The sequence below is a fragment of the Macrotis lagotis genome, chromosome 6 (genome assembly GCF_037893015.1).
Source record: "Macrotis lagotis isolate mMagLag1 chromosome 6, bilby.v1.9.chrom.fasta, whole genome shotgun sequence".
NCBI lineage: Eukaryota > Metazoa > Chordata > Mammalia > Peramelemorphia > Peramelidae > Macrotis > Macrotis lagotis.
The window spans coordinates 107,011,141-107,024,921 of record NC_133663.1 but is presented as its reverse complement, the minus strand read 5'-3'; the positions used below and the strand labels follow the sequence as shown (position 1 = coordinate 107,024,921).

At 35.3% G+C, this 13,781-nt stretch overlaps 1 pseudogene; it reads left to right on the top strand.

Moving 5' to 3' along the window:
* Positions 1 to 359: 359 nt before the first annotated feature.
* On the top strand, positions 360 to 7,915 carry LOC141491777 (steryl-sulfatase-like; annotated as a pseudogene).
* The last annotated feature ends 5,866 nt before the right edge of the window (positions 7,916 to 13,781 follow it).

Genomic DNA, 13,781 nt, shown 5'->3' with positions numbered 1-13,781 from the left:
CAGAAAATTGTTAATGGGGTGTGCATTCTGTATTCCTGCCAGAATGGAAAAGAAAAGAACATAATAGAAAATGTATATGATCAGAAAAGGAGGTAGGCTTATGAAGGAGCAATAATGACAACAAATAGATTTGAAAGAAATGTTGGTTTCTCTTGATAAAAAAAAAAGAAGAAAGAAATAAAGAGAGAGAGAGAGAGAGAGAGAGAGAGAATGAACAAGAATGATTTGCCTCCAGGATATTGTGCAGATATTCTATGGAGAATTTTTTTATGGAAAAAAAGATTTTATTTATTTTAAATTTTACAATTTTTCCCTAATCTTGCTTCCCTCCCCCCCACTCCACCCCCAAAGAAGGCAATATGTTAGTGTCATTGTTTCCATACATTGATCTAAGTTGAATGTGATGAGAGAGAAATAATATCCTTAAGGAAGAAAAATAAAGTATAAGAGATAGCAAAATTACATAATTACATAATAACGGGTTTTTTTTATTTTTTTTATTTAAAGGTCTTTGGTCTTTGTTCAAACTCCACGATTCTTTCTGTGGATACAGATGGTATTTTCCATCTCAGATACCCCAAAATAGTGCCTGATTGTTGCACTGATGGAATGAGCAAGTCCATTAAGGTTGATTGTCACCCCCATGTTGCTGTTAGGGTTTACAGTGTTTTTCTGGTTCTGCTCATCTCACTCAGCATCAGTTCATGCAAATCCTTCCAGGCTTCCCTGAATTCCCATCCCTCCTGGTTTCTAATAGAACAATAGTGTTCTATCACATACATATACCACTGTATTATTAAGCAATTCCTCAACTGATGGACATTCACTTGATTTCCAATTCTTTACCACCACAAACAGGGCTGCTATAAACATTTTTGTACAAGTGATGTTTTTACCCTTTTTCATAATCTCTTCAGGATATAGACCCAGTGTGGTATTGCTGGATCAAAGGATATGCACATTCTTGTTGCCCTGTGGGCGTAATTCCAAATTGCTCTACAGAAAGGTTGGATGAGTTCACAGCTTATAGAGAATTTTTTTGAGGGGATACAATCTGGGGAAAATCACATTAGGTAAAAAAATGTAGAAGAGCTGTGATCTGAGTTACTGAAGGAGCTACCAATACCAATAAAATCATGATAGTATCATTTCAAAATATCAAAGTAATACTGTAGGTATCCTAATACTTAAAGTAGTCTGGGAGACTGGGAGGTAACTGAGCTAAATGACAATGATTTCATAGTATTAACAAAAATTCATTATTCATTTCTTATAGGCTTTTTATAGAAATATCAAACAAATATCACTTCTGAGCATATATTCTAACAAAACTTTTTATCCCATTTTTATTTCCATTATATATAAAATTGAAAGATATCTAAAATTCATTAAAATATTTAGATCTAGCAATCAAAAGTTTTTTTTTAAAAAAAGATTACACTGAAGTGAACAAAAAAAATAATCCAGGTAAGAATTTATAAGTGCAATTAGATGTAAATATATAAAAGTATAAATAGAATAATGACATATTGTACATATATAGAATAGTGATACCTTGTATCACCTGTTTCAGATTCTGACCTCTGACAGAGTTCAATCTTAGTTCAATCTATTAACATTCTCTTTGGCTAACTTTTTCCTCATCTCTTTTCACTTCTCTTCAATTATCCCACTTCCCACTTATATGCCACCACCACCACCCTATAATCTTTTCCACGATAACACAGAATTGTTGTTGGTCTTTATGGCCTCCCAGCTACCTGATAGTCTCAGGCTAACAAGGAAATAAAACAGAATAGATTTATTAAAGCAGCAAAGAAAAGAGAATAGCATATTACTAAAGTTTCTTTTTTTTAAGTTTTTCTTTTTTTGCAAGGCAATGGGGTTAAGTGGCTTGCCCAAGACCACACAACTAGGTAATTATTAAGTGTCTGAGGCTGGATTTGAACTCAGATGCTCCTGACTCCAGGGCCAGTGCTCTATCCACTGTGCCACCTAACTGCCCCCTATCTCTTTGGCTTTTAACAAAGAGAAGTAAATCATTCTAATTATATACAATTTCAATACATATTTATGAGTGGAAAAAAAGAAAGAAAAATTTAATACTGGTTTGTTATAGTAGTTATTTGAATTATTTTGGACAGTAAGCCCACTCTCTTGCTCCCCTTTTTTTTTTCTTTTTTAAAATGCAAACATGAATTGGGCTTGAATTACTTGATAAATGCTTCAGTTCTGAGTTAAACTTTGTCTATGAAGATATGACCTATGTAACTCAACAATGAAGTTGTGCCCAAGTGAGCAGCTCATTTACCATTCATGACATTTTCATTTAACCCAAAATAGTTTTCTTTCATGCTTCTTAACTTTAGTCTAGTTTTAGGAAAAACAAGCAAATGGAACAAGAATAATTTGGTTCAAAGTAATATGTTATGTTTCTGTCATCCAAAGGACAATGGAGAACTTGGGAGTGCAATGATAGAGTACCAGTCACATAGTAAGAGTGGAGAATAACAGATGGACAGCCTGCGGCTGTTTGGAAACTGTATAATGTTATGATGCCTAGAGGAAGACCTCTAACAGATGAGATGAACTCCCTCTGGAAAATATATGGAAGGATGTATAGAATGTCATTCAGGATAAGGCAAAAATAAGGTGACTATCACTTGGAAGGGAATGCCAGTACTGATGAGGTCATAGATTCTTTAAAGTATTAAAGTTTCAGGAACTCTCATAACATGGCAATTTCTATTTATTGTTTTTCAGTAATTTCAGTCATGTCAACTTCTGTGACCTATTTTGGGTATTCTTGGCAAATATACTGAAATTTTTTTTCCATTTCCTTCTCCAGCTCATTTTGCAAATGAGTAAACTGATGCAAATAGGGTTAAATGCTAATAAGTGTCCAAGGCCAGATTTGAACTCATGAAGATAAGTCTTCATGATTCCAAATCCAGTGCTCTATCTACTGTACCAACTAGCTGTCCAAATAGCTTATGTACACTTGGTAAAAAACAAACTCAATTCGGAGTGGTAGGTGTGGTAGCACATACCTGTAATTCTGGTTACCAGGGTGGCAAAGATTGTTTTATGATCTTAGGATGTTCTGAGCAACAGAGTCCATCCTGTCTGAACTAAGTCCCACACCAATTTGCCTTAGGAGCATAGTGCTATTAGTCTACCTAGGGAGGGGCAAATTTATTCAGCATAGATAAATAGAGCATGCTAAAGATTCTATGTCTATTTGAGCAGGCCACTGCATTTCCAGCTTAAGTGACATAGGGAGGCCCAGTAGGAGGGAGACAAGAAAAGACAAAAGGAAGAAAGAAAGGAAAAGAATGAGGGAGAGAGGGAAAGGGAAGGGAAGCAAAGGAAAACCAAACTAAATCACAGGATCACTTGAACAAACCTAGAATTAACCTGGAGGCATAAACCTTGAGTCATTAACTCCTAAAGACAAATTCATTTTGAAGGGTCTGCTATGTTGAACAAATTAACCAGCAGACTAAGGGGAAAAATAACTCTTGAAATTTGTTTTTATGTTTTTGTATTACCCAAAGTTCAGGTGAACAAGAACAGGCCCCAGAGTTCCAAGATTATATGATTTCAAGTAAGAATGAAGAGAAGATTTCATATAAAAAATCCTGGAAGTATGACACCAAAAATCCATTTTGACTGAAACTTCCACTCAAGACACCAGAATATGAGTCTGAGCAAATAATTTTTAAATATATTTTATTTTTCTCCAGTTACATGTAAATATGAGCTTTAATATTTTTTTAAATTCAAAATGCTCTCTCTCTCTCTCTCTCTCTCTCTCTCTCTCTCTCTCTCTCTCTCTCTCTCTCTCTCTCTCTTTCTCTTTCTTTCTCTCTCTCCTTCCCCTCTCTTCTGCCTGAGATGGCAAGACATTTGACATAGGATGTATAAGTTTAATCTTATAGAACATATTACCAAATTATTCATTTGTGAAATAAGTCAGACCCAAAGGACAAAAAAAATGAAAAAAATACAGAAAGTGAAAAATAATGTGTTTCAATCTGCATTCCGACTACATCACTTCTTTCTCTGGAGATGGATAACATTTTGCATCATGAATCCTGTGGAATTGTCTTGCATTTTTTGTATTGTTGAAAATAACTAAACCATTCACAATGGATCATCTTACAATTTTGCTGTTACTGGGTACAATGTTCTCATGGTCTGGTCACTTCACTTTACATCAGTTTATATAAATCTTTTCAAGTTTTTTCTGAAATCAGACTGCTCATCATTTCTTATAGCACAGTAATATTCCATTGTAATCATATACCATAATTTATTCATCTATTCCCCAACTAATAGGCAGTCTCTCAGTTTCCAATTCTTTGCCACTACAAAAAGAATGGGTATAATATTTTTAAAAAATATTTTAAGGTGGCACAGTGAATAGAGCACTAGTCCTGAAGTGAGGAGAATTTGGATTCAAATTCAGCCTCAGACACTTATTACTTACTTAGCTTGTGTGGCCTTGGCAACTCACTTAACCTCATTGCCTTGCAAAACTCAAAGAAAAGAAAGAAAAATCTTTTTTCACGGGAGAATTCAGTTTGAATTTTAAGATATTTTGTTTCTTATGACCAGGTCATTCTTTCTCCATCTAAATGTAGTTCTGTGTTTCTTTGCTTTTCAATATAATAGCTTCACCCTTGACTATATTTCCTCTCAGAAAGAACTCTAAACAATTGGAAACTTGAAAACAGAATAAAACTGATAACCTAACCACTCCTTCCCACCAACCCTCAAAGACTCTGGACTGACAAATACCAGGTTTGACACTAGAAGCTCTCACTAGCTCATTCCCATTTCCCATACACAAACCTTGAGCTACTCCAGAAAAATATTCTCATATGATCATAAAATATAACTTGTGTTAATCTAAATATGTATAACTGTATCCCCAGCTTTCATATAAGCATTAAAAATAAAACTATGAGTATCAGATAGGGGCAAGTCTTTATTTCAAATCATTCAGAAATCCACAAAAAAAGATATAGGAAACATTAGTCCCCTAACTTCCTTCTTATTCAAGTAATCCTTGTTATTCCAAGGAATCCCAGTTTCCTACAGAGTCCTAAACAATGTTCCTAGTCTTTAATCTAAGAGAGATGGTCAAATGACCATGCTTTTACTAATAACTTGCTGGTCTTATTAATAAAATGATAAAATTACCCAGAAGCTAAGTCTCTCAAACTTTTTTAAATGTCACATTACTGGCTAACCTGGAAGGGATTAGAGTCTTTCTCCAAGTTCTTAACAAGGTGCTCTCCTCCATTGGGGCTACATGGGGAGTTTCTCCACAAGTTCTCTGTTAGGACTCTGGCAGTGATATGACTTTTACCATTAAATTTTTTCTGGTAGGCACCTACCTATGTATCTATATGCCTGTTTTTAGTGTTTTGTGCTGCAGCTTTTTTCTCAGATTTACAAGATTCTTTAATCAAGATTCATCAAATTTATATTGACACTTTTGATGAACTGCAGTAAATCTGATTTTTAAAAGTTAAATTAGGAGCAAACTACTAAAATTAATGGTGTATATAGGAGTATTCCAACAAAGCAATATAATAAGTGATACTCTGATTTGTACCTTTTTTGGTCCTTGAAAATATATCATAGATCTTCTACATATATAAAAGTTCACTAGTTTATTCAAGATCCAAATTGTGGAAATGTTTATAAAACTTTTTAATATGCTTTCTAAAGTAATTGAAAAATCCTGAATACAATATCCATATCTGTATGTATTGCTATTGCTTGAACAAATATACTAATATGCTTCATACTTTGCAAGAATTTCTCCTCATTCATACTTGTACAGCACCAACTGTCTATATTTTTTATTTTAGGGGGACTATTATATGCATTTTAAGTCAAATTTTCAAATTATTTAGTTCCATCTGGAATATCTCATATCAGAGTACTTAGTAACTTTTTGTTCCACAATGCAGTTTTTCCCCTAATTTTCACTTTCACAGGGAGACAATCATCAGGTAGATATGTCTACTTGAAAAAGATCCTCTGAAATAAGCTATATGAGGATGAGAGAAAGAAAATCTGTGTACACAGTAAAAGACTATCTGGGAAATTCAAGGTATTATGTATAGTATGTATCGTTATGAAACCAACTGCTTGATTCTAAAAGGTGAAGGTCAGCAGGACAAAAAGGAGGGAAGATGAAGATTTTTTAACTTCTGGTGTTATTCTATGGCAGTGCCAACAGTGATGCAGTTTCAAAGTCCAACATTTATGGCAATGGCAGATGAACTTGGCACTGAAGATCCTGAACACTAAAAACTTCTAATATTGACAGGATAGTCAAAGGGGTTATGAAATTTGCTCAAAACTTAACTGCATCTATACCAAGTAGAGCAACTTTCCTGACAAGCCATTTCCCTGTTCAAACAGGGATGACTTCAATGCTTTAAAGTAGTAATATACCTGTTTTTGGCTTCTTTCAGATGAACTGCCTATTGTTTTTTTCCAAGTTTTTGAAGCTATTCTATAGCCCTGATAGGAAAGTGGCACCTTGGGATAAATTGTAACAGCATAGATGACTTCTGTTACCACCCTTTAAATCATGGTTTTGATCCTTTCTTTGGATTGCCAGTGACCAGTTTGAGAGTTTGCAAGCCAGGATAGGGCACTGTGTTTACAGCACAGTTATTCATTTTCACTCCCTTGCAAATTGCTGGTATTGCTCTTGTCACTTTGAAGGCATTTAATTGGCTTGGCCTGTTTCAGCTCCCTCACTAGGTATTCTTCGCCTATATTTTATGGAAGCCACCATATTAGAACTCAACCTGTTTCTTCATTTTTTTCCCAGCCTGCAAACTGAGGAGGAACCATGAGGTTGTCCAGCAACCAATGTCTTATGACTTATGATGAGTCTTATTTCGTTCAGAGGTTGACTGGGAAAGCTCTCAAGTTCATAACCAGGAACACCAGGACATTCTTTCTTCTTTTCGTATTCATCACTGAACTTTTTTCTGCCAAGGAATTGGGGGCAAGAGAAAATATGGCATGTATGAAGATGTTGCAGATATTAAAAGCTCTAGATATAAGACTCTCATATACTTTACATCTGCCCCAGAAGCTCACATTGAGGAAGTGACTGACTGAGAAGGGAGACATCAAGGATTTATAAAGGTAGAAGAGCTAATAACTGGGAAGGAGGTATCTGGATTCCAGGACTTCTTTTCTGGACAAAAGTACCACAGTCTAGAACAATGATCAATAAGTCCACTAATTACATGAATCTGTTCCTAACCATTGTCAAACTCAAAGGAACAACATTGTCTGATGACAATTATTGATTGATGCACTTACTTAAAGGAAAAATTTTCCAATCTAAGCATGAGTTTCTCTTCCATCATTACAATGCATATTTAAATGCAGTGTGCTGGTATCTGAGATACAGCACATCTATCTGGAAAACTTTTTCTTTAGACCAAAGTTTAAACCAGAAGATTTCAATGGCTATTTTCCATTGTGCTTTGCAATGGGCATTACATCATTTGTCATAATTCACCCCTATTCTTTGATATCTCCAAAGACCCAAAGGAGATTTCAAAACTTCAAAAAATGAAGTTATTGTTTAAGAAATTCTTTTTTTTTTTAGATTTTTTTTTTGCAAGACGAATGGGGTTAAGTGGCTTACCCAAGGCCACACAGCTAGGTCATTATTAAGTGTCTGACACCAGATTGGTACTCCTGACTCCAAGGCCAGTGCTTTATCCACTATGCCACCTAGTTGCCCTGAGGCATTTTTAAGAAATTCTAAATGTCATGAAAGAAGTAGAGGACAAAGACATACAATGCAGTTCCCAGTCAGCTATTCTGGAGGAACCTTCTTTGGAAGCCCTGACTTCAGTTGTAATTGTTTCTCTTCTTATCTCCCCTGTCAAAGTGATTGGAAAACAAAAGTAGAGTTAATGGTGTCAGACTGTAACAACAATGTAACAAGTAAAAATTCTTTCTTGGATGAATAATCTTTATCTGAAAAATCAAAACTTGAAATTCTGTTAATTATCCCAATTGTAATTAACAAAGTCATCAATGCAATCATTGTACCTCCCTGGATACACTTGGCATGGTATATTTTCTGTGATCTGAAGGACTGACTGTAGGATGCATAATAATTCAAAGAAAACTTTAAGGTTTGTTCTGCTGAAAAGAAAGAACAATGAACTTAACTTGATTGAGAAGTGGGGAGATAAAGGAGGACTCTGAGTGAGTGTTCATAATCCTTGTGCTCACAGTTGGTCTCTACAAAAGCACCAAAGAGATTCCTACCTTGTTCATGAACTTCTTGTTAAGTCAGGTTTTACAAGACTTGAAGCTGGACAGAAGACCTGACAATGACCACCCATGATTAACAGATTTTTGTATTAAGGAAAAAAAATGTTAAATCAAGAAAGAAATTGCTCATGAAATAATAGAGGGATTTTTTAAAAAACATTTATAGGGGCAGCTAGGTGGCCTAGTGGATAGAGCACCAGCCCTGGAGTCAGGAGTGCCTGAGTTCAAATCTGATCTCAGATTTGCTTTATTACTTACTCACCTAGCTGTATGACCTTGGGCAAGTCACTTAACTCCATTGCCTTGCAAAAACAAAAAAAAAGCATTTATAATTTATATAAAGAATACTACTTGTACCACTGTTAAGTAATATGGGTTTTTACTTTGTGGATGAAAATTGTTGTTGCTCCTGATAAGTGTTTACTGAACATACTTAGTGCAATGTGAATTAAAATCCACTTCAGTACCCTAAAAAGTTAACAGCTGCAAATGTGTATAACAGAAACTTGCCAGGAAGTATAAATTCATTAGCCTGCTCTATGTGTCACAGGAGAGCTATCCAATGGAACTGACTTAGAGATAAGACCATATTTTAATAAGGTTCATTTGGTACTTTAGTAGCTTATTCCCCATGACTGACCCACCCTGTACAGAATTCTACTTTGAGATTCATAGTGATGCTCTAATATAGTTCCTTTTGTGATTAAAAATTAAGAAGTTAAAAAAAAGACAGGAGTGTTTGGAAAAGTACTCAATATATGGACTTCCAATATGATTCAACATGTCACTTTTTGAAGACTTATTAAATAACTTTTTAATTATGTGGTGAAATATGGCTAATTGTACCACTGATAAAGCTTTCTGTTTCTCTTCTATTAAAAAACCTCTCAATGTTCCCTACCTTCCCTGAACCCTCAGAATACAAGATACTGAGACTTGTTGTGTCACCCTGTGGTTTAAGTGTCCCCTTGAAAGGAAAAAACTTGGGGATATTCGAATAAGTGGTTCCATTCTCATCACACTGGCATTTTTTGAATTACATCACTGATTCTATTCTCCTTCTCTAAAAGAAATGATGCACAAACTATTTATTGAATTTGGGATAACTCGCAAAACCACCTCCAAAACTAATTCTATTGAGCCAAGTGAGGATACCCTTTTACTTCTGCAGAAAATCTAACATCTTTTGATGTGGCAAATTCAGTTCTTGGGTCTTCTCCTTTCAGATTAAATGAAAGCATTCCACATATTTCTGTCCCTAAAGCAACCATTTCTAATTGCTTGGGGAGGGGATTATGTTACCCTTAGGGGCTCTGGGCAGCTAGATGATATAGTGGATAGAGTGACTTCCTGAGCTCAGAGAGATTATTCTTCCTGAGCTCAAATCTGCTCTCAGATACTTACTAGCTGTGTGACCCTCACTAATAGCAAAACAATCCCCAATAGCATTTGACATTACAAAATATTGTCCATAGCACAGTAAATAGAGTACTAGGCCTGCAGTCAGAAAGACACAAGTCTCTAAGTTCAAATGTGTCCTCAGACACTAGCTATGTGACCCTGGATAAGTCACTTAACCCCATTGACTTTTGTTTTCTCATCTGTAAAATGGTAGAGAAGGAAATGGCAAACTATTCTGTTGTATTTACCAAGAAATGGTAATTGGGCAAATGACCCAAATAGGTCATGAAGAATTAGATACAACTGAACAACAGCTATAAGGGATTCTGAGTCTTTCCCATTATAACTCTTTCTCTTTCCAAATCTAAGTGATCTACTGTAAGAGTCTTTCTTTTGAGGGGTGGCTAGGTGGTGTAGTGGATAAAACACCAGCCCTGGAGTCAGGATTACCTGGGTTTAAGTCCGGTCTCAAACACTTAATAATTACCTAACTGTGTGATCTTAGGCAAGCCACTTAACCCCGTTTGCCTTGCAAAAACCTAAAAAAAAAAATAATAATAAGAGTCTTTCTTTTCAATCAGGGAAGGAAAAAAAAAGAAATTCAACTGTGAAAGAAAGGTAGTTTATCAGTTGGCTTTTTATAGAAAATGTAGAGATGTAGCTCCTCCAACAAGAATGTATACTGCATCCCAGGCAGTCATTAAAAAGGAAGCTCAAGTCTTTGAGACCTCATTAGAACCAACTTGTCCCCCTTCTTCTGCATTAGATCATACTCTGCTTTGGAAGAGTACTTCTACTTTGGGTACCAAATGAAGGCACTATGCATGATCTCTTAAAGTTGATTTGGGAACACAATAAATTCTTTCAATCCCTAGACCAACCCCTTTACAAGATTTATTTAAGAATTTTGAATACTGTTTCCAGTAAAATATGTCTGCAATCTCTATTCTTTCCTGAATTCTCTTAACTCCTGAAAATTTTTAGTGTCTTTTCTATCATGGTTAACACAGGTACAAAAGTAACACAAGTACAAAAGTAACACAGTTACAAAAAGATCAAAATTAAATTCAAAAGTATTCATTTCTTTTTCTCAATCATTCCTAATTTAATCTAAAATATGAAGCTGTATCTTCATTACTAGCCATTTATTTATACATATATGTAGGTCAACTAACTTGATCTGATTACAAATACAAAATTATTGTTATTTATTATGATCATGTAAATGCCATTCAAAACTACAAAGCTGAAAACAACATTTTTTTTTACATTCCGTAAGAAAAGTGACACTTTTAAAAAATTCTTTAGGAGAAATATAAAAATATTTTTATTTTTAAAATGGCAGTTGGTTTATAGACTGAATATACTAAGATTTTATAGACTATTGGAGCTAGAAGGAAAGAAAGGAAACATCAATTAAGTCTTTTCAGTTATGTTGAACTCTATGTGGCTCCATTTGGGGTTTTCTTGGCAGAGATACTGAAGTTGCTGGTCATTTCCATCTAATTTTTACAGTTGAGGGAACTGGAGCACAAAGGGTTAAATGACTTGCCCAAGGTCACACAACCAGTAAGTTTTCTCAGATTTGAACTCAGGAAGATGAGTCTTCTTGACCTCAGGAAGTCACCCTGTCCACTGTGTCATTTAGTTGCCCAAAGGAGACATGCAATTACTAAACAACCACTAAATGCTAAACACTCTGTAAATATTGTCTCATTTGATTCTTGTAAGAACCATAAGAGATATATGCCCATTTTATGGTTGGAGAGTGAGCAGTCAAATGACTTGCCCAAGTCATACTCAGTATATCTGAGACCAGATTTGAATTTAGGTCTTCTTGACTCAAGACCCAGCTCTATCTTCTCTGAGCCACTTACAGTGGCTTTAGTCATTCCCCTCATTTTAGAGACGCTTCTCACTAACAGGAAGAGAAATTAGAATATCTCTGGGAATACTTCTTTAGAGATTTAAGAGAGGATGCCTCTGAAGGTTTCAAAAGTTCCTTAAGAAACTCTTCCATAGGGGCAGCTAGGTGGTGCAGTGGATGAAGCACCAGCCCTGGAGTCAGGAATACCTGGGTTCAAATCTGACCTCAGATACTTAATGATTACCTAGCTGTGTGGCCTAGGGCAAGCCACTTAATCCCATTTGCCTTGCAAAAACCTAAAACAAAAACAAAAAAAAAAAAGGAAACTCTTTCATTAGTCTGTTATTTGGGGGTTTTTTTTGACTACTTGGTTGGGAGGAATGTTTTAGATCTTTGTTGCAATACTAATTGACCAGGGAAGTTGGGGCAGGAGGAGGTTGATCAAAAGGGACAAGAGGGATTTGATCTTGGTTACAATTCATTTTTCTGTATCTCTGGAAATCAAATGACCCTCACCTTGGCCTGATACATTACTGACTGCATCATTCCAGCCCCTTGAAATATTGAAGATTGACCATATAAATCTGCATGTCTGAGGAGATCACTAGGGGTTATTTGATGAGTTTTGGCCTAAAGGTCATGGGAATCAACTATAGCATTTAGTTAGATGATGATGATGGTGTTTGTCTTTCATTTTCAAAGAAGATCATGACATCAGGGAGATGATGCCAAAGCAAGCAGGTTGAATTGGATTTGAGTAAGGGGAGTATTGTGCTAAGTCACTAGCCTCACTTTCTCCTCCAAAACCTTCTGGGTTTGTGGCCAGATATGAATCAGGATGACTGGAGATGTCCCTAGATGCAAGGCAATCAGGATTTAGTGTCTTGACTAAAGCCACACAATTAGTGTGAAGCTGAATTTGAACTTAGATCCAGGGCTTAGACTTCAGGGCTGAACAAAGTACTGATTTAGGTAAAGAATAGGAAGCAAGGCAGCAGGTACCTACACTATTCGTGGGTATTTTATCAAAATTTGTAGGCTCTAAAGCTACCTTTGCTTTTGTTGTTGTTCAATTATTTTCAGTCATGTTTGACTTTGTGACTGTTTTTTGTGGGTTTTCTTAGCAAAGATACTGGAGTTGTTTGGCATTTCCTTCTCCAGGTCATTTTACAGATGAGGAAACTGAGGCAAACAGGGGTAAGTGACTTGTTCAGGGTAAAACAGCTAGATTTGAATGCAGAAATAGGACTCTTCCATACTCCAGGACCAGCATTCTAGCTCTGTAGCATGGAAAGGATTCTCACATCTGTGAACAAAGCAATGTTCTCTCCTAGGCTAGAGAACTTTTCATGGGATAAATGAAATTAAGTCAAAGGGTTTCTTACCTCCACCATAAATATATTTTTCTAGATCAGGAATTCTTACATTTTTCTGTGTCATGGATCTCAGTCAAGCTAATGAATTATTAATATTTTTTTAAAAATTAATTGACATAAATGATAAATTTCAGTTAGAGTTTAATGAAAATAAGGATGCATTTTTTTCCTTATCCCAAAACTCTGGGAATCCATAGACCCTGGTGTAAAAAACCTTTGGTCTAGATGCTACATCATTAGATAATATTTGTAAATTGCTCAGCACTTTACAAATGTATCTGGCCCATGGTAGATATTAAATAAAAGGTTATGCCTTTGTCTTCCCCTTCCCAACATTGTGATTAAAAGTGAAATTTTTCCAGTCATCTACATCCTACCAAACATTTGTATGTCTGGCATCATATGTCCTCACTTTTAAGATGGTTGACTGAATCCTTGAACTTTTATGAGTTTGGCATCAAGAAGACATAGTCAAATAATAGAGCTCTAGGAATTTAACTGTTAATATTTAGATCACAATCTAATACAATGCTAGAGATTCTTCTACCTTATTCATAAGAATTCATTCAAAATAGAAATTAAAGCTAACGAAAAATCACAATTTTCTTTTTATCTCCCAGGTGATTGTTTAGTCCAAATATAGTGTCAACAATATATTTATTCAGTGTCTGTTAGCCAGGTATAAACCCCTCACCAGCCAGAATTACTAGGAGAATTACTAGGTTTATTGATTTATTGATTTCTGGATAGTTGTTCTTGGGAATTTTCAAATTAAAATGAAAAGGGATAGAAAATAAATT